Source organism: Symphalangus syndactylus, chromosome 14, assembly GCF_028878055.3.
Source record: "Symphalangus syndactylus isolate Jambi chromosome 14, NHGRI_mSymSyn1-v2.1_pri, whole genome shotgun sequence".
Lineage (NCBI taxonomy): Eukaryota > Metazoa > Chordata > Mammalia > Primates > Hylobatidae > Symphalangus > Symphalangus syndactylus.
In genome coordinates, this window is record NC_072436.2 from 78,390,565 (window position 1) to 78,409,626 (window position 19,062).

At 46.1% G+C, this 19,062-nt stretch overlaps 1 protein-coding gene across 9 annotated transcripts in view; it reads right to left on the bottom strand.

The window, feature by feature from the left end:
* B3GNT2 (UDP-GlcNAc:betaGal beta-1,3-N-acetylglucosaminyltransferase 2) overlaps window positions 1-19,062 on the bottom strand; it is a 238,288-nt gene that overhangs the window by 136,167 nt on the left and 83,059 nt on the right. Inside the window, exon 4 of one of the 9 annotated variants that reach the window (XR_010115719.1) lies at window positions 15,273-15,331. The exons of the other annotated variants lie outside the window; for them this stretch is intronic. The gene's annotated coding sequence lies outside the window, so the exon portion shown is untranslated. The remainder of the gene's footprint in view (window positions 1-15,272; window positions 15,332-19,062) is intronic. 9 annotated transcript variants of the gene reach the window in all.

The following is a 19,062-nucleotide window of genomic DNA, read 5'->3' on the forward strand; positions in this document are numbered from 1 at the left end:
GTCCTTAAAATTATCTTCATTTTTTCAAAGAGTCCTAGTGGGTTTTCACACAAAGTGGATACCTGAAATCCCATTTGGGCATGCCAATGCTTAGCTCTTGCCTCCAGCACAACTGGGGTCACAGGAGTCTCTGCCACACAATTGTGACTTATTAGACAAACACTGCCTGCAGCTGCCTGAACTTGGCTGGCTTCTCTGAAAGAGTCTCCTTCCATCACAAGTCAACTGTTGTCTCTTAGTGTTCATTCACAACAGTTGATATTTAACAACCAAAGCCAGCCCAACATATAATAAGGTGTTTGAACTAAACCAAGAAGTTTCTCCCTCTAAACTTGAACTGGGTTAAATTTCTTAGGAAGAGAGCCCCTTAAAGAAGCAGCCATCAGTCAGTATTAACTAAGCATCTCCTAACAAAGCGGAAGAGGACTCCAAGGAGGTCTCCAACTCTCCATAGGAATTGCATCCTACAAGACTCCAAGGAGGTCTCCAACTCTCCATAGGAATTGCATCCTACAATTCCATTCCATCCTGATTAATATGTAGGATTAATTAATATGTTGGATTGGATATGGAGTAAGTGCAGACACCACAGGTTTAGGGTTCAGTCCCATGAGACTGCCCCCACTTTGGATGCCAGTCGAAAGTTGCAGGTTGTCCCCAGTACTTCTGATCAATCACCTATAAATCAAGAGTTTCCACAACCTCCTCCTCAGGTTGGATAATTTGCTAGAAGGACTCACAGAACTCAGGAAAGTACTTTACTTACTATTACCAGTTTATTGGAATAGATACAATTTAGAAACAGGCAAATGGCCGGGCGCGGTGGCTCACGCCTGTAATCCCAGCACTTTGGGAGGCTAAGGCGGGTGGATCACGAGGTCAGGAGATCGAGACCATCCTGGCTAACATAGTGAAACCTCGTCTCTACTAAAAATACAAAAAATTAGCCGGGCGTGGTGGCAGGCGCCTGTAGTCCCAGCTACTCGGGAGGCTGAGGCAGGAGAATGGTGTGAACCCGGGAGGCAGAGCTTGCAGTGATCCGAGATTGCACCACTGCACTCCAGCCTGGGTGACACAGTGAGACTCCGTCTCAAAAAAAAAAAAAAAAGAAACAGGCAAATGGAAGAGATGTAAAGGACAAGGTACTAGGGGGCAGTGTGGAGCTTCCACGCTCTCTCTAGAATGCCACCCTCCCAGGACCTCAACATATTCAGCAACTCAGAAGCTCTCTGAACCGCACTGTTCAGTTTTTAATGGAGATCCCATTACCTAGACATGATTGATTAAATCATTAGCCATTGGTGATTGACTCTCTCTCCAGACCCTCTCTCCTCCCAGGAGGTCCAGGATAGGGCTGAAATTTCCAACCCTCTACTCCTGCCTTGGTCTTTCTGGAGAGCAGCCCCCATCCTGAAGCTATCTAGGGACCCCCGGCCACCGGACATCTCACTGGCACACAAAAGACACTCATCTTTTGGGGACAAAGCCCAAGTATATCTCATCACAGATGGACAGACTGGGCCCCTTCATGGAAAAAGTTCCCAATTTACTCTGAAAGATGAGTGATTATACTTCGCTGCTTGCCTGCCACAGTCCCAGTTTACACACATTGTCCCAGAGTAATTATTATTCCCACCTCCTTTCACTCTTTTTTTTTTTTTTTTTTGAAACGGAGTCTCGCTCTGTTGCCCAGGCTGGAGAGCAGTGGCGCGATCTCGGCTCACTGCAAGCTCCGCCTCCCGGGTTCACGCCATTCTCCTGCCTCAGCCTCTCCGAGTAGCTGGGACTACAGGCGCCCGCCACCACGCCCGGCTAATTTTTTTGTATTTTTAGTAGAGACGGGGTTTCACCGTGATCTCGATCTCCTGACCTCGTGATCCACCCGCCTCGGCCTCCCAAAGTGCTGGGATTACAAGCATGAGCCACCGCACCCGGCCTCACTCTTAAGAATGTCATGGTTTGGAGGCTAAAAGTTACACGGTCACCCTAGATAAGACACATTCTTACGAAAAGAGAACTTGGAAGTCAGAGTAGAACACACCATTAAGTGTTAGGATTGTCACAAAGCCCATGAGGCTGGCTAGGGACCCCTGGAGCCAGTGTCTAAGGCTCCTTTTCTTACCAGGCCCTGCACATGCCTCTTGCAGCAGGGAAAGGGAGGCCTCTGGAGAGGGCAAGGGCACCGGTTAGATGCAGCAAATCCCAAAAAAGTCTGCCTTCATTGCTTTTCCATTTGTTGGTAAAGACAAATAAAAGGCTATAAAATATATTTTAAAGGGTGGGCACTAGAGACAGCATTATGGACTTTAGACCTATGAAGACCTGAAGCCCTACTTCGTATCCACACATACCACAGGCTCTGAACGCTGAGTGAAAAATAGCTCAGTGAGAGAGAGAGAATACGTGTATCTGATTCCATGTGATTTAGGGGTTTTGTCTGGAGATATCCCTGTGCCTCGCTCCCCCTCCCTGGGCGTGGCTGGCCACTCACATCCCTGGCTCCCTCCTCCATGTGCCACGTTCCCAGTCCTCTTTGCTGAGGATAACACTGCACAAAGACAAATGGTGAAGCCTCTTTTTTCTCCAACTGAAGTAACACCCAGGCGATGAGAGCAGCACATCTTAATTCCCAACAAGTTTCCTCCAAGAGCCCCTTCCTCCTCTGCTCCCTTGGCTATCCGGCACCTCGATGTCCCTCCCACCCTTGCAGAGAAGCTTGGGCGTCGCCATCTTCCTGGTGAGGAAAAGGCAGGTTCTCCTGAGGGAAGGAGCTAAGAGGACATCTGACTTGGGTACCCATGTTCCCTTTGGTTATTTACCTGTCCTGTGGCTGACCCCACCACCCACACCTGGAGATGTCCCCAGAGCACACCATGGGTGAAGGCGTTTTCCTCTCTTCATTCTCGTGTTTAATTCAACCAGATCTTGGAAGCGCTGGGAGGGAGGGCAGGCAGTGAGTGGTGTGACAGAGCCAAATCCTCAGACCCCACGCCTTTCCCTGGGCTTGACAGAGGGGGACAGATAGGGCATCTCCACAGGCAAGGCTGTGGACATTGGTAAGACGGGCACACCCATAACTCCCGAGTCACTGACAACCCTCTGCATCCTTTGAAAGAGTCGTTTTCAAAAAGTCAAAAACATGGTTGTAAGGGATGGCCCAAGGGAGTTTTTTAGGGGGATGATGGACCTGTTTTGTATCCTAATTGTGGTAGCAGGTATGCAACTATATATGGGTTAGAATTCATAGAACTGTAAATGAAGAAAACCCTCAATTTTGCCAGATGTTAATTTTTCAAAATTAAATTTTAAAACATGGCTTTCACACAAATATAGAATGAACATGTATCTAAAAAGTGTTTAACTAATCAGTGAGAGAAACAGCAGGATGATAGAGCTGTTTTAAAAAAAATGTAAGAGACATCAAAATAGTTACAATCACTGAAGGAAAGAATATTAAAGTAATATTGTTAAATCACTTTATATAAAACCTTAGCCTTTCTTTCTCTTCTTCTTTTTTTTTTAAGATGGAGTCTTGCTCTGTTGCCCAGGCTGGAGTGCAATGGCATGATCTCTGCTCACTGCAACCACTGCCTCCCAGGTTCAAGCGATTCTCCCACCTCAGCCTCCTGAGTAGCTGGGATTACAGATATCCACCACCATGCCTGGCTAATTTTTGTATTTTTAGTAGAGATGTGGGAGTTTCGCCATGTTGGCCAGGCTGATCTCGAACTCCTGACCTCAGGTGATCTGCCCACCTCGGCCTCCCAAAGTGTTGGGATTACAGGCGTGAGCCACTGCGCCCGGACTTAGCCTTTTTTTCCCCCTTTTCCTTTGTTTTTACAATTTTTTATGGGGCAATACTTCATTCCATAAAATAGAATGAGTGTCCTCCCTGGCCTTTTGACTAAAATACTTTTATTTGTGTCACTATAAAACAAGCCTGCACCCTGTCAGTTTCCTATGCCTTTGTCATAAAGTTGTAAAATAACCTAATGAGTAGTAAATAGCAAGTTAGACAAAGGTCTACACCCCTAGAAAGTCAGGTAATTCCTCGGACAGGCCTGCCAGACAACACCCAAAGCTGACATGACTCAAAGGACCTGCAGGAATCTCTGCTCCATTTTCAAGTCTTGGACAATTTTCCCTAACAATTTTCCCATTCCTATTTCCCAGGGGAAAGGAAATGGGAATGTGAGGCCCACAGCTGTGCCCAGGGAGGAAATAGTGAGCTGAGCTATCAAAGAAGGGAGAGGCCCAGGCATGTCCTGTGGTCCTAAGGAAGCTAGCTGGTCTGCATCCTAGCAGGACATCAGTGGTTTTGCAAAATATAGGCATTCATAGAAAAGACAGCAGGAAAGAAAACCAGACAGGGCTGTCTGGATCCACAGATGACCCACATCATCCTCAGACCCACCAGATTCATTCTTGCCCCAGGATTCCAGATCCATGGCAGGTGGCACAGCCTGGGACCTGGCCTCTCCCTCTAGGTTTCATGGGCACTATTCCAACCGCCATGACTTCAGGTGGGTCCCTCGGCCTTTCTTTTTCTTTTTTTTTTTGAGATAGAGTATTGCTGTGTCGCCCGGCTGGAATGTAGTGGCATGATGTCAGCTCACTGCAACCTCCCCCTCCCAGGTTCAAGAGATTCTCCTGCCTCAGCCTCCTGAGTAACTGGGATTACAGGCGCACAGCACCACACCGGGCTAATGTTTGTATTTTTAGTAGAGATGGGGTTTTGCCATGTTGGCCAGGCAGGTCTTGAACTCCTGACCTCAGGTGATCCACCCGCCTCAGCCTCCCAAAGTGCTGGGATTACAGGCATGAGCCACTGTGCCCAGCCCCTCGACCTTTCTTTTCCAGTCATTGGAAATGGGACACATTAGCCCTGTCTGCTCAGAGGGGAACTCCAAAGCTAGCCCAGAGCAGATGTGGGAGTGGATTTGGCCTCCTCTGGACCCCTCCAGCTGGGTGGAAGGGGTCTTGCCAGCCAGTTCCCCCAGGACAGCATCTGAGTGCAGGTGGACCCTGGTGACTGTCCCCATGACAGCCGAGGCTCTGGAAACCACAGCGTGTCTGCAGCTGCAGGGTCTTCTTTTGTGGGAAGGGGAAAAGCAAAGCTGCTCTGAGGGAATGCTAAAAATGTGCTCAGCAGAGAGGCTCCGGGCTGGGAGAGGAAGGTGAGGCGGGAGCCTGTAAACAAAAGGCCACGGCCCTGAGAAATCCAGGAGGAGCTTGTAGGAGGTGGGGGGCAAACAGCCCTGGCTGCAGCCTGTGCCAGACCAGCCAGGCTCCCTGTTTACAGAGCTGGTCACATTGGGGCAACCAGAACCAGGGCTTGCTGAATTCTTCACCTCCTAGGTGACTGAACAGAGCTGGGAGGAGTCAATTCAGTCCCCTTGGCCTTCATGCCAGCTGGCCTCTCCCGAGGTTAATAATTCAGGCTTCTCCAGCCAGTGGGCCCAGGGCCTGCGTCAGGGCTGTGAACTGTGGTTTCTGTTTCCCTGGCTGCCTCCCCACAGTGCTAGGCCAACAGTGCTGCCAACAAGAAGACCCTCCTCAGCCACCCACTAGTGGGGGCATCCTGCCTGACCTTCAGCCTGCCCCAGCCTGCTTCCCATGCCCACAGGGTGGGCGGGTATCCTGCAGCTCCTCTGGTTACTGTTCTCTGGCAGCCGCCCAATCCCTGCCCTGGGCCACTGGATTCACACCTCACCAGGCACAGTTCAAGGAAGGGAAGCTCTCATTGCCCTCCCTCCTCCATGCCCTTCTCATGCTTCACTCCCAATCCTGTGCCCCAGGTGCCTCTACTCCCAGACCTGGACTCACTGGTAAGTGGGGGACCAGGATGGCAGAGGGCAGGAATACAGCTGCTCCCCTTTCTCCAGACCCCTAACTCTGTTCACAATTGTCAAGAAAGCCCCAGACCACTGACGTGATGGTATGAGTAGGAACCGGGGTGACAGCTCTGTGGCCTGAATGTCTGGACAGGGCAAAGAAGGATCCTGGGAGACCTCATTCCCCCTTGGTGGGTTCCTGGCATTCCTATCATGGGCTTGAGCCAGAAAAAGTGACCATTGAAAGAGCATCCACCTCAGACACTGGCTAGGGCAGAGGGTCAGTTCAGCAACCTGCCCTCCCTGGGTTCTAGGCTCCCCCCAGTACATCAGCTGGGGACAAGCAGAGTTTGAACAAAACAAGAGAGTGTCCCTGATGGTGGAACTTCTCACGGGGAGCTGGAACTTCTCACGGGGAGCTGAAGTGCGGCTGCTGCTGTGGTGGGGCTCACACTGAGGAGGCAAGGAGCCTTCTGCCTTGGCAAATGTAATCGCCAGGTAGCAGGGACTCTGGCAGGTGGCAGGCAGCTCAGGGCCTTCAGAGAAATCTGGAGAGCCCTGGACAACAGCCAGGAGAAATGTGGGAATATAGAAGAGACAGCAGTCCTTAAAGGACCCCAGATTAGGCAACTTTCAGTTTCAAAGTGACTGAAAGTTTCTCTACCTCTTCAGTGGGAAGAGCCTAGAGGACTGCTTTGCTGACTTTGGCACTCAGACAGAACCTCCTGGATAAGAGGCAGGGAAAATACCTCTTACATAACCTCAACTTTTCGAAAGCCAGGGCATGCCACTGATACATAACGTGATTGCTTTGATCTAAGAGTTCTCCAGAGCTAGTCTTCTTTTCACTAGGGATGAATGAAAAACACACTGTTTTTCCCCTGCTCTCACACCACAACCATCAGCACAGAAAACCTGGGTGACCAGATGTGTGGGGATTTCTCTCCACCAATAAGCAGGCAAGCAAGCAATTCCACAGCAGACGCCAGCCGTTCAATCACGATTTACCTGGAGATAGTGTCAGATCCCACAGGTTGAGGGTTCATCCTCACAAGACTGCCCCCCAACTTCCAATGTCAATCACAAGCCCCATTATTTTAATCACCTGACAGGTTCCTCCCACCCACTGCACAGACAAAACCAATTCACTGAGACCGTGGTACTGCAGTAAAGAAATAGTTTAATTAATGCAAGGCCAGACACATGAAACAACTGGTGTTATCACTCTAATCAGTCTCCCTGAGGGCTCGGAGGTTAGGGTTTGTCAAGGATAGTTTGGTGGCCAGAGAACCAGAGAATGGGTGCTGCTGATTGGTTGGGGATGCAATCATAGGGGTGTGGAAAATGGTTCTCATGCCCTGAGTCCTGGTCTTTCTGGAGAGCAGAATATATATATATATATTATATATATATGTTATATATATAATATATAATATATATAATATTATATATAATATATTATATATTATATATATAATATATATAAAAAATATATTATATATTATATATTATATATATATAAAATATATTATATATATAATTTTTTTTAGATGGAGTCTTGCTCTGTCACCCAGGCTGGAGTGCAGTGGCACAATCTCAGCTCACTGCAACCTCCGCCTCCCAGGTTCGAGTGATTCTCCTGCCTCAGCCTCCCGAGTAGCTGGGACTACAGGCACCCACCACCATGACTGGCTAATTTTTGTATTTTTAGTAGAGATGGGGGGGTTCACCATGTTGGCCAGGCTGGTCTCAAACTTCTGGCCTCAAGTGATCCACCTGCCTCAGCCTCCCAAAGTCCTGGGATTACAGGCATGAGCCACCACACCCGGCCCAAATATATATTTTACAATATTATACTAGGCCTCTTCTCTTCACTAGCAAGGCTCCTCCACCCTGAGCATCTGGGAACCAGGCCTGCGCTGGTCCTTCGTACTCCCCACCACAGCCTCCTGAGGGAATTAGCACCCTGGGACAACAGGAACTCCAAGATTAAGTAAACCTAAACCATTTGTCTCTACCTTGTCTTTCTGCCAATGATCTTTTGGACTCACATGTAGGTCATCCCATGTCCCTGTTAAAAGTAATTTTGAAGCCAGTCACAAAAGGCCACATATAGCATGATTCCATGTGTATGAAATGTCCAAAATAGGCAAATCGATAGAGACAAAAAGTAGATGAGTTGTTGCCTATAGCTGGGGGATGGTTGAGGGATGGGTAACCTAAAGGGTACAGGGTTTCTTTTTGAAGCGATGAAAATGTTCTAAAATTGATTATGACGATGAACAGGCAACCTTTGTGACTATACTAAAAAACACTGAATTGTGTACTTTAGATGGGTGAATTGTAAATTATATGTCAATAAAGCTGTTAGAAGAAAAACCCATGATTTTTGCAGATTTTGACCCACAAGATGATCTGCCATTTGCTATATTACATGTGGATATATATGATGTCTCTGTGTCCACTCAGGTGGAAAAGGCCTCAGAGGCCCGTTTGGGATCTCACCTGCCTACTCCAGCTATGAGCATGGAAGGGAAATGAGCTATTTGGGTTGTCAAGAATGTGACAGGAAGGGATCAGCAGGGGCTGTAGGTGGAGGAAGGATGAAAGTGTGGAAGCCTTGCACCACACCTTGCACCACAGCCCAGACTCAGGCTCCCAGAGCTATAGGCTTTACTGGGCTGGTGGTGAAACGGTGGTGCTGTGAGGCCTCCATTTCCATTGAGAAGTCAACAGAAGATCTCTCAAAGCTGTACCTCCTCCTCTCTCGGGAGGGTTCCAGGGCCTCTGGGCAGTCTCCCTAGACATAAGTGTGCCTTAAGATATTTATTCCCTCTGCTGTGTGGGCCTGGGATGGCCACAGCTCTTGGGCTGGTAAGCTCAGGCCTCTAGCAACCTATCCAGGGCTTCAAATTTCCTACAGTGAGCCATGTAATGCTGAGAGGTGAAAATGGTTGGCTGACATGGTTGCTTTGCCCAGTGGTTCTCAAAGGGTGGTCCCAGGACCAGCAATATCAGCATCACTTGGGAACTGTTCAGGAATACAAATGCTCAAGCCATCCCAGACCTATTGAATTGGAAACTCCCCAGGTAGGGCCCAGGAATCTGTGTTTTAACAAGCCATCCAGGGGAGTCTGATGGACATGAAAGTTTAAGAACCATGATATAGATCCTGAGGTCCCTGAAGCAGAGGGACACATGCTGGCTCTGGATTGCATCCCCAGCATTAGCGATGTCTGCTGTAAGAGGCGATCATGAAGATTTTGTTGAAAAAGTGAATGAATGAATGGTTTAGCTTATTTGTGATGGACTACTTCTCTCTAACCAGCTGCCAATGAGAACATTTGCAAGCTGATACAAAGAGAAGGCTGTGAGTATATCTGATCATTCACTCCAGCTTCTTGTTGGCTCTGTTTGATCTCTGAATTATTAAGCAGGACTCATGGCCCATTTCACGTTTTCTTTTTAGAGACGAAGCCCGGGCTCTTTGACAATTTTTTTTTTTTCCTAACCTCCAGAAACAAAAGCACTTTCCATTTGATTTCAGAATCAAGTTCTCCCACTACATCATTCTGGCCCTGGAAGGAAAAGGAGGATGCAGCTAGAAGGATGTTTTTGCATTTTCAAGTTCAAATGTACTCAAATTATTAAACATCTGGCTCTCAGGAGAACCAAGAAATACAGGCCAAGCACTTCTTAGAAATCCTGGGGGATGGGCAGGTTACACACAGCAAATAGTAGGCCCATTTCCCATTCAGAGTCAGCCAGTGGCCAGAGGCTGGGTGGAGCTTGGTGCCTTCTCTCCTTGGTATTGGATTATGGGCTGACTTTCAGATTCTCTGAAACTGCTACCTCCCTCAAATTCCCCAAAGCCAGGATTTCTTTGGGCTCACACCTCCTGGAACTAGCTGCTCTGTCACCCAGTGTGGTGCCCTTTCTCCTGTAACCACATACATTTCAGCTGGCGAGAGACTGGCCCCAGACAGACTGGGCACAGTGCCAGGACACTGAGGCGTCCTCTGTTTCAGGAGCTCCTGGCTGCCTGCCACTAGCCCCACCCCTCACGAGGTCACCACACTCAACTGACAGGCACTAATCACCCTCTGAGCCATCTCACCCACAATAGACATCCAACACCCTCTATCTTTTTAGAACCAGGCCCCTGCAGCAGTCTAATAGAACAACCAGGCTAAGAAACCAACTGCCCCAGGCTGGGCACGGTGGCTCACACCTGTAATCCCAGCACTTTTGGGAGGCCGAGGCGGGCAGATTGCTTGAGCTCAGGAGTTCAAGACCAGCCTGGTCAACATGGCAAAGCTGGGCATGGTAGTATGTCCTGTAGTCCCAGCTGCTTGGGGGACTGAGGTAGGAGGACTGCTTGAGCCCCAGAAGTTGAGGGTGCAGTGAGCTGAGATTGCATCACTGCCTGGGGGACAAAGTGAGACCCAACAAAAAAAAAAAAAAGAGAAAGTAACTGCCCCTTGTTTTCTGGGCTATAGGCGTATAATGAAAAAAATGAACTATCCCTCTCCCCCTATTGGATAGCCAGGCCTCAAGTCCTGGGGCATAGGTTTCCCCTGCCCAGAGAGGTGAAGGCTGTATTTTTAGGAAGCGAGTAAAGAGCTGGTGGGATGGCATGGAAGGAAGTTAGAGAAGGAAGCAGCCAAAGTGGAGGGAAGGATGAGGTACGTGAGCCATCGGCCCTCTGCAGGCCTCATGACTCAGGGATCTGCACCCTAGGAATGACACATCCTGAAGGTCAGCGACTGTGGCACCAGAGGCAGAGGCCTGAGAACCTCTGCAAAGAAGTGTCCTAGCTTGGTTTAAAAGAGGAGGAGTCGGCAGGGCGCGGTGGCTCACGCCTGTAATCCCAGCACTTTGGGAGGCCAAGGTGGGCGGATCACAGGGTCAGGAGATCGAGACCATCCTGGCTAACATGGTGAAACCCCATCTCTAATAAAAATACAAAAAAATTAGCTGGGCATGATGGCGGGTGCCTGCAGTCCCTGCTACTTGGGAGGCTGAGGCAGGAGAATGGCATGAACCCCGAGGCGGAGCTTGCAGTCAGCCGAGATGGCGCCCCTGCCCTTCAGCCTGGGCGACAGAGTGAGACACCGTCTCAAAAAAAAAAAAAAAAGAAAAGAAAGAAAGAGGAGGAGTCATGAGCATGGATGAGATCAGAAGGGCTGTGGACAAATTGCACGAGGAGAAGCAGCCAATGCTGAACCGAAGACAGGGGCTCTTCCCTCTTCCCTGAGACAGTGTAAGCCTGGGTATCACATGCACACCTTGGGCTGGGTGGATGGAGTGGGGGAGGAGGGAGGAAATCCTAAACAATGACAGAGACTGATTTCCCACTAACCCTAGTGAGGGGAGCAGATGAATTTGATTTGTCATTTCTCACACTTTGGGATTCTGCAGAATATTTCACCTCTCCAATAGATTGTAAACTCCTAGAGACAGGGGACAGGTCTTTCACTTTTTACAGAATACCCTCTCCTTGGCACTTAACAGTGACAGGCATATCGTGGGCGATGGATTAAGTGGGAGCATATTATCATTTCTACATGGTAATTTTCTTCTCCGGATTCTCCTCCTCCTCTTCTACCGTTCATCTTCTTGCTATTCCTGTCCCTACTCCTCTTCCTCCTCTACTTCTACTGCTTTTTAAATTAACTTTCTCAGATATAATTTGCATGCAATTGAATGTACCTTTTTACTGTGCAGTTCTATTAGTTTTTAGATGCTCACTCCATCACGAAACCCCCATCACAATCAAGTTGGAGAACATTTCCATCACCCTCTGAGTTCCCTTGACTGCCTCCTTGCAGTTAATTCCTTCTCCCACCCCCAGCCTCTGGCAATTTCATGTCAATAGATTCACACAGCATGTACTCTTTTGTATAAGGCTTTCTTTGCTTAGCATGATATATTTGAGAAGTATCTATGTTCTTGCATGCATCAGCAGTTTGTTCATTTTTATTATTGCGTAGTAACCCTTGTATTGAAACTGCCTTTGCAAAGACTATGACAGTGAGAGAAATATAACACAGCTGACTCCATCTTGCTTTTAGCCTCGCAGGCTGGCATCTTTGCTCATTCCTGTGCACAGGCCAAGCTAACCATGGGAGGAATTTAGCTTACAGTTTAACTTGGAAACAAAGATGATAATAGTCCCTCCCTAAAACTAACCTCTGCCCCCTTGCTCAGGGACCAAAACTAATGAAAGGCCATGAGATTAGGATTATGAGAGGAGACATGAACTCTGCTAAAATATAGGTGTAATCCCTTCCCTCCCCTTCCCCTTCCTCTTCCCTGCCTCCACCTCTCCCTTCCACTTCCCTTCTCTTCCCTTCTTTTTTGAAACCAGGTGTCACTCTGTCACCCAGGCTGGAGTGCAGTGGTGCCATCACAACTCACTGCAGCCTCAACCTCCCAGACTCAAGCGATCCTCCTATCTCAGCCTCCTGAGTAGCTGGGACTACAGGTGTGCACCACCACACCCAGCTAGTTTTTGTATTTTTTGTAGAGATGGCATCCCATCATGTTGCCCAGGTTGGTCTTGAACTCCTGTGCTCAAGCAATCCTCCCACCTCAGCCTCCCAGAGTGCTGGGATTACAGGCATGAGCTATTGTGCCCAGCTGTAGGTATAGTCTCTATAACTCCTTACTGCTCGGGAGTTACATGGCCAGAAGTCACAAGATTTGTGATTTCTCCATTTGCTCCAACAGATAACATCACTATTGTAGAACCTAAGATTGGTCTTTTGAGATGTTTTTCAGACTTTTCCATTCTGGAACCCAACTGACCCCACCTGGACTTGTGACTCATGACTCAACTGGTCCACGGCCCCCCACCCAGAGGCAGACTCAGTGCACAAGGACTGTTTTCCATACCCCTATGATTGCATCTTCAACCAATCAGCAGCACTCATTCCCTAGTCCCTCACCCACCAAACTATTCTTTGAAAACCTTAACTTCCAAGCCCTTGGGAGACTGATTTGAGAGATAACACCAGTCCTTCCACTAGGTGGTCTTGCATTAATTAAATCCTTTCTCTACTACAATACTACGGTCTTAATGAATTGGTTTTGTCTGTGCAGTGGGCAGGAAGAACCTGTCAGGCAACTACAGTATGACTATACCATAGTTTGTTTATTCATTCCTCTGTTAATAGACATTTGGGTCATTTTCAGATTGGGGCCACTATAAATAATGCCATGAACATTCATCCGTAAGTCTTTTCATGGGCATATGTTTCATTTCTCTTGGGTAAATACCTAGAAGTGCTAGGTTCCATGGTAAGTATATATTTAACTTAACTTTCTGAGAAACTGCCAAACTATTTTCCAAAGTGGTTATACATTTTACATTTCTACCAGCAATGTATGAGAGTTCCAGTTGTTCCACATCCTTACCAGCAAGATTGACAGTTGGTTCTGTCAATCTTTTAATTTTAGTCATTCTAGCGGTTAGGTAGTGGTATTGTATTGTGGTTTTAATGTGCTTTCCTCTGATAAATAATGATGTTGAGCACCTTTTAGTATGTTTATTGATATATTTTCTTTTTTTTTTCTTTTTGAGATGGAGTTTCACTCTTGTCACCCAGGCTAGAGTGCAGCTGCACAATCTTGGCTCACTGCAGCCTCTGCCTCCCAGGCTCAAGTGATTCTCTTGCCTCAGCCTCACGAGTAGCTGGAATTACAGGCATGCACCACCAAGCCCGGCTAATTTTTTGTATTTTAGTAGAGACGGACTTTCACCAAGCTGGGCAGGCTGGTCTCAAACTCCTGACCTCAGGTGATCCGGCCACCTCAGCCTCCCAAAGTGCTAGGATCACAGGCATGAGCCACCTCACCTGGCCTTAGGTATTCATATATTTTCTTTTGTGAAGTCTGGTCAAATCTTTTGCGCACATACATACATATATACACACACATTTAAATGAAACAAGGTCTCATTATATTGCTGAGGCTGAACTTGAACTCCTGGGCTCAAGCAATCCTCCCAACTCAGCATCCCAAGTAGCTGGGACTATAGGCATGTACCATCACACGGGGCTCTATCCTGGTTCTTTTATTTGTTCTTACACAAGCAACTCTTGCTGTTGCATTCAAATAAGAAATGCAGAAAAACAAAATGAAACAATCAAAATCCTACCAACTGGCAAAGGATTGTGACATTTCTCCAAAGAAGATAAATGACCAGTAAGGAGATGAGAAGATGCTCATTGTCAGTCATGAGGGAAATGCAAATCAAAATGACAGTGAGATGTCACGTTACATCATCCATTAACAGGGTTGCTATTATAAAAATAGAGAAAGTGGGCCACGCGGTGGTTCACGCCTGTAATTCCAGCACTTTGGGAGGCCACAGCAGGCAGATCATTAGGTCAGGAGATCGAGACCACCCTCGCTAACACAGTGAAACCCATCTCTACTAAAAATACAAAAAAATTAGCCAGGCATGGTGGCGGGCACCTGTAGTCCCAGCTACTCAGGAGGCTGAGGCAGGAGAATGGCATGAACCCGGGAGGTGGAGCTTGCAGTGAGTGGATATCATGCCATTGCACTCCAGCCTGGGCAACAGAGCGAGACTCCATCTCAAAAAAAAAAAAAAAAAAAAAAAAAAAAAACAGAAAATGGCAAGTGTTGACAAGGATGTGGAGAAATTGGAAATCTCACATGCTGCTGATGGGAATGTAAAATGGTACAACTACTGTGGAGAACAGTTTGAGGATTAGTCCAAAAATTAAACATAGAATTACTATATGAGCCTGCAATTCCACTCCTAAGTATAAACCCAAAATAATTGAAATATATGTTCACACAAAAGTTGTATTCAAATGTTTATAGGAGCATTATTCATGATAGCCAAAAGGTACACACAACTCAGATGTCCGTCATCTGATGAATGACTAAACAAAATATGGCAATGTAATATTATTTGGCAATAGAAAAGAATAAAGTACTGACATGCTACAATGTGGACGTGCCTTGAAGACATTATGCTAAAAGAATTCAGACATGAAAGGTCACATATTGTATGATTCCATGTACATGAAGTGTCCAGAATAGGCAAATCTATAGAGAGAGTATGTAGGTTAGTGGTTTCCAAGGACTTGGAAGAGAAATGACTACTAATGGATATGGGGTTTCTTTTTCAGGTTGTGAAAATATTCTTTCAGGATGAAAATGGAATTAGATGGTGATGATCATTGCACAACTCTGTGAATATACTAAAAAACACTGAATTGTATACATTAAAGTGGTGAAGTTTATGGTATGTGAATTATATATCAATTAAAAGCACATCCTATCCACCGACCAATTTAAGCAATTAATATGAAGATAGACATTGTCTTCATCCATTTTATGTTGCTATAACAGAATACAACAGGCTGGTAATTTATAATGAATAGAAATTTATTGGCTTACAGTTCTGGAGGCTGGGAAATCCAAAATTGAAGGGCTGGCATCTGGTGAGAGTTTTCTTGCTGCATGATCCCATAGTGGAAGGTGAGAGAGTTAGAAAGAGACAAAAAGGGATTGAACTCATCCTTCAATAGGGGAACCACTCCAACAATAAGGAACCCACTCCTGTGGTAATAGCATAAATCCATTCATGAGGACATAACCTTCATGACCTAAACACCTTTTGAAGATCCCACCCCTCAACACCTCTACATTAGGGATTAAATTTCTAACACATGAACTTTGGGGGATACATTCAAACCATAGCAGGTATATTTCCAGGTCAACATTAAACAAATATGTACTTTTAGATATATATTATTCATATTATTTGCTAGCCTGCATTGTCACGTTACATTTTTTGAATATCAATCTGTGTCAATAAATACAGATCTACATCATCTACATTTATGGCTACATTATTCTCTTATATAGTTAAAGCAATTATTTAGCCAATTTATCATTGTTAGATATTTAGGCTGTTTCTAGTTTTCTGGTATTAATCAACAGCACCCTTGAATATTCTTTTTGGTTAACTTTTCTAATTATTCCCTTAAGATACATTTCAAGAAAGAGGACTGCTGGATTTTTAAGATATTAAGAAATTGTCGAATTGGCCTCCAGAAGCATGTGGGATTTACCTTCCCACTCAGTAGGGAGAGGGAATGCAAGCCCCTAAATCATCTTCAACACTGGACATTTTTACTCGTTTTCATCTTTGCTTCTTTGTAGGTGGAAAAGCAGAACCACATTCCTGTTTGATTTCTGACAGCTTTTGCTGCTTGCCTTTTCCTTCCTCACCAAGATGATTGGCTGTTGTGTTGTCCCACTTTATTTTCAAGAGCCCCCAGCCTTCCTGAGCCACCTTCTCTTTGGAGGGAGTTCTGTATTTACCAAACATCTATGTATGTATTGAATATCTGTTTGATTTATTGTATTGCATATTGAATATTTTTATATTTATTTTAAATGATTAAATATCTGTATTGTTATGTCCTAATTTACTCTTCACAATTCCCTATGAGGTAGGTATGATACCCCTTGTACAGATAAGAAAACTGCCTCAGAGATCATTGAAGCTGTAAGTGGCAGAACCAGAGTTCAAACCCAAGGCTGCCTCATTCTAAAGTCCCCGCTCTTTCCATTCAAACATGGGATCATGCCTATGGCTATTTATCTTTCTCTTGACCTTTTTTGAAATCATTCTTCCTAAAGTCTAGTGTGTATTGACTATACACATTTCACATGTTTTTCCCTAGATATTACACGTGAGCTCACTCCTCCTTCTCAGCCAGAATTCACTTTCAAGCAACAATTCCCTTGATGCTCCCAACATCTAAGAGGGCATTGAGACCCCAAACACAGATGCCCAGTCCCTGAAGCAAGTCCATCCAGACAAGTGGGCTTTGCTTCCCAAGACCACCTGGATGACTGTTATTGGAAACCAGCTTTAGCCAAGTACACAGAGTTGAAGGTGTCATAGAAACCGAGCACACAGAATCCACAGAAAAACAATGAGATTTCTTTTAACAGTGAGTTTTCATCTAAATTGTGCCCAAAAAATGTTGATTTTTCTGGTGCAGTTGACAATTTTCCAGAGCAACTCAATTCAAGATCAATGTGTGTGTAGTAAGAACTTGGCTCCTAAGACTCGAGTTCTTGCAAGTGAAATGAGAGCTTTGATGGCCGGTTTTCAAAGCTATTGCAGAGTTGAGGACTGAGCAGGTATAAGAGAGGTAGATTCTGATGTGATGAACAAACAATGTGTTCTCCTATCAAGGCTCACTTGATCTTCCAACAACATGTTCAGCCAACCTGTGTAGGTATTTTAGTCCCACTTTGTAGGTTAAGAAATTGAGGATTAGGCCGGGCGTGGTGGCTCATGTCTGTAATCCCAGCACTTTGGGAGGCCAAGGCGGCGGATCACCTGAGGTCAAGAGGTCAAGACCAGCCTGGCCAACATGATGAAATCCCATCTCTACTAAAAACACAAAATTAGCCAGTCATAGTGGTGTGCTCCTGTAGTCCCAGCCACTATGGAGGCTGAGGCAGGAGAATCGCTTGAGCCTAGGAGACAGAGGTTGCATTGAGCCAAGATCGCACCATTGCACTCCAGTCTGAGCAACATAAGTGAAACTCCTCTGTCTCAAAAAAAAAAAAAAGAAAGAAAGAAATTGAGGGTTAAAGTTAAAAGTAGCTTGAGATCTCCCTACTAGTAACAAGTAGAGCCCAGTTAAAAATAGCTTGAAGGCCGGGCGCGGTGGCCCATGCCTGTAATCTCAGCACTTTGGGAGGCCAAGGTGGGCAGATCACAGGTCAAGAGATCAAGACCATCCTGGTTAACAGGGTGAAACCCCATCTCTACTAAAAATACAAAAAATTAGCCAGGCGTGGTGGTGGGTACCTGTAGTCCCAGCTACTCGGAAGGCTGAGACAGGAGAATGGCGTGAACCTGGGGGCAGAGCTTGCAGTGAGCCGAGATCACGCCACCGTACTCCAGCCTGGGTGACAGAGCATGACTCCATCTCACAAAAAAAAAAAAAAAAAAAAACTAGCTTGAGATCTCCCTGATAGTAAGAAGTAGAGCCCAGATCTCAGATCTTCCACCAACCTGGGCCTTGGCCGTAGTCCCCAGGCCTATTCTCTTCATTAACTCACTTCCTGGCCCCGGGGCCTTTAATTTTGGAACCCTCTTCTACTTAGTCTCTTCTTAGCACATGTCGCCTTGTTCTGATTATCTATTGCTACAGAATAAACCACCCCAAGCTTAGCAACATAAAACAATCATTTTATTATGCTCCCAGATTCTGCAAGTTGAGCATTTGAACAGGGCACTCTTGGGTGTCTTTTCTCTGCACCACAGTGCTTGGGGCCTCAGCTAGGAAGATGCAAACAGGTAGGGGTGACTCCAAAGGCTGGGTGCTGAAATCATCGAGAAGTGCACTGTCCAGTACAGTAGCCACTAGTCACATGTGGCTATTTAAATGTGAATTAAAATTAAATACAATTTAAAATTTAGTTACTAGGTGGCACTGATCACGTTTTAAGGCTTGCTAGTCACATGTGGCTAGTGTCTACTACATTGGACAGTACAGATATTAAACATTTCCATGACTGTAAAAAGTTCTTTTGGAAAGCCTGTTCTGGAGGCTTCCTCACTCAAATGCCTGGTGCCTGGGCTGGCATAACTCGAAGGCTGGACTCAACTGAGATCTTTGACTGGTTTTGGCTTCTCATACCATGGCTGCTAGAGAGAGTGTCCTAAGAGAAGCATCAGGAGAGTGAGAGTTCTAACAGATCAAAGTGGAAGCTCAAGGCTTCTTGTAATCCATCCTTGAGTCATGTGCATCCCCTCTGCCACATTCTATTGGTTACATGCCAGTAGGGTTTGCCAGATAAAATACAAATATTGCATGGGTGTATTAGGCTGTACTTGCATTCCTACAAAGAAATACAAAGCAAAGAGGTTTAACTGGCTTATGGTTCTGCAAGCTTTATAGGAAACATGGTGCCAGCATCTGCTCAGCATCTGAGGAGGCCTCAGGAAGCTTTTACTCATGGTAGAAGATGAAGCAGGAGCAGACACTTCATGGTAAAAGCAGGAACAAGAGAGAGTGGGAGGGGAGGTGCCACACACTTTTAAAGGACCAGATGTGTCAAGAACTCACTCTCTATCTTGAAAACAGCACCAAGCCATGAGGGATCCATCCCCATGACCCAAATACCTCCCATCAGGCCCCACCTCCAGCACTGC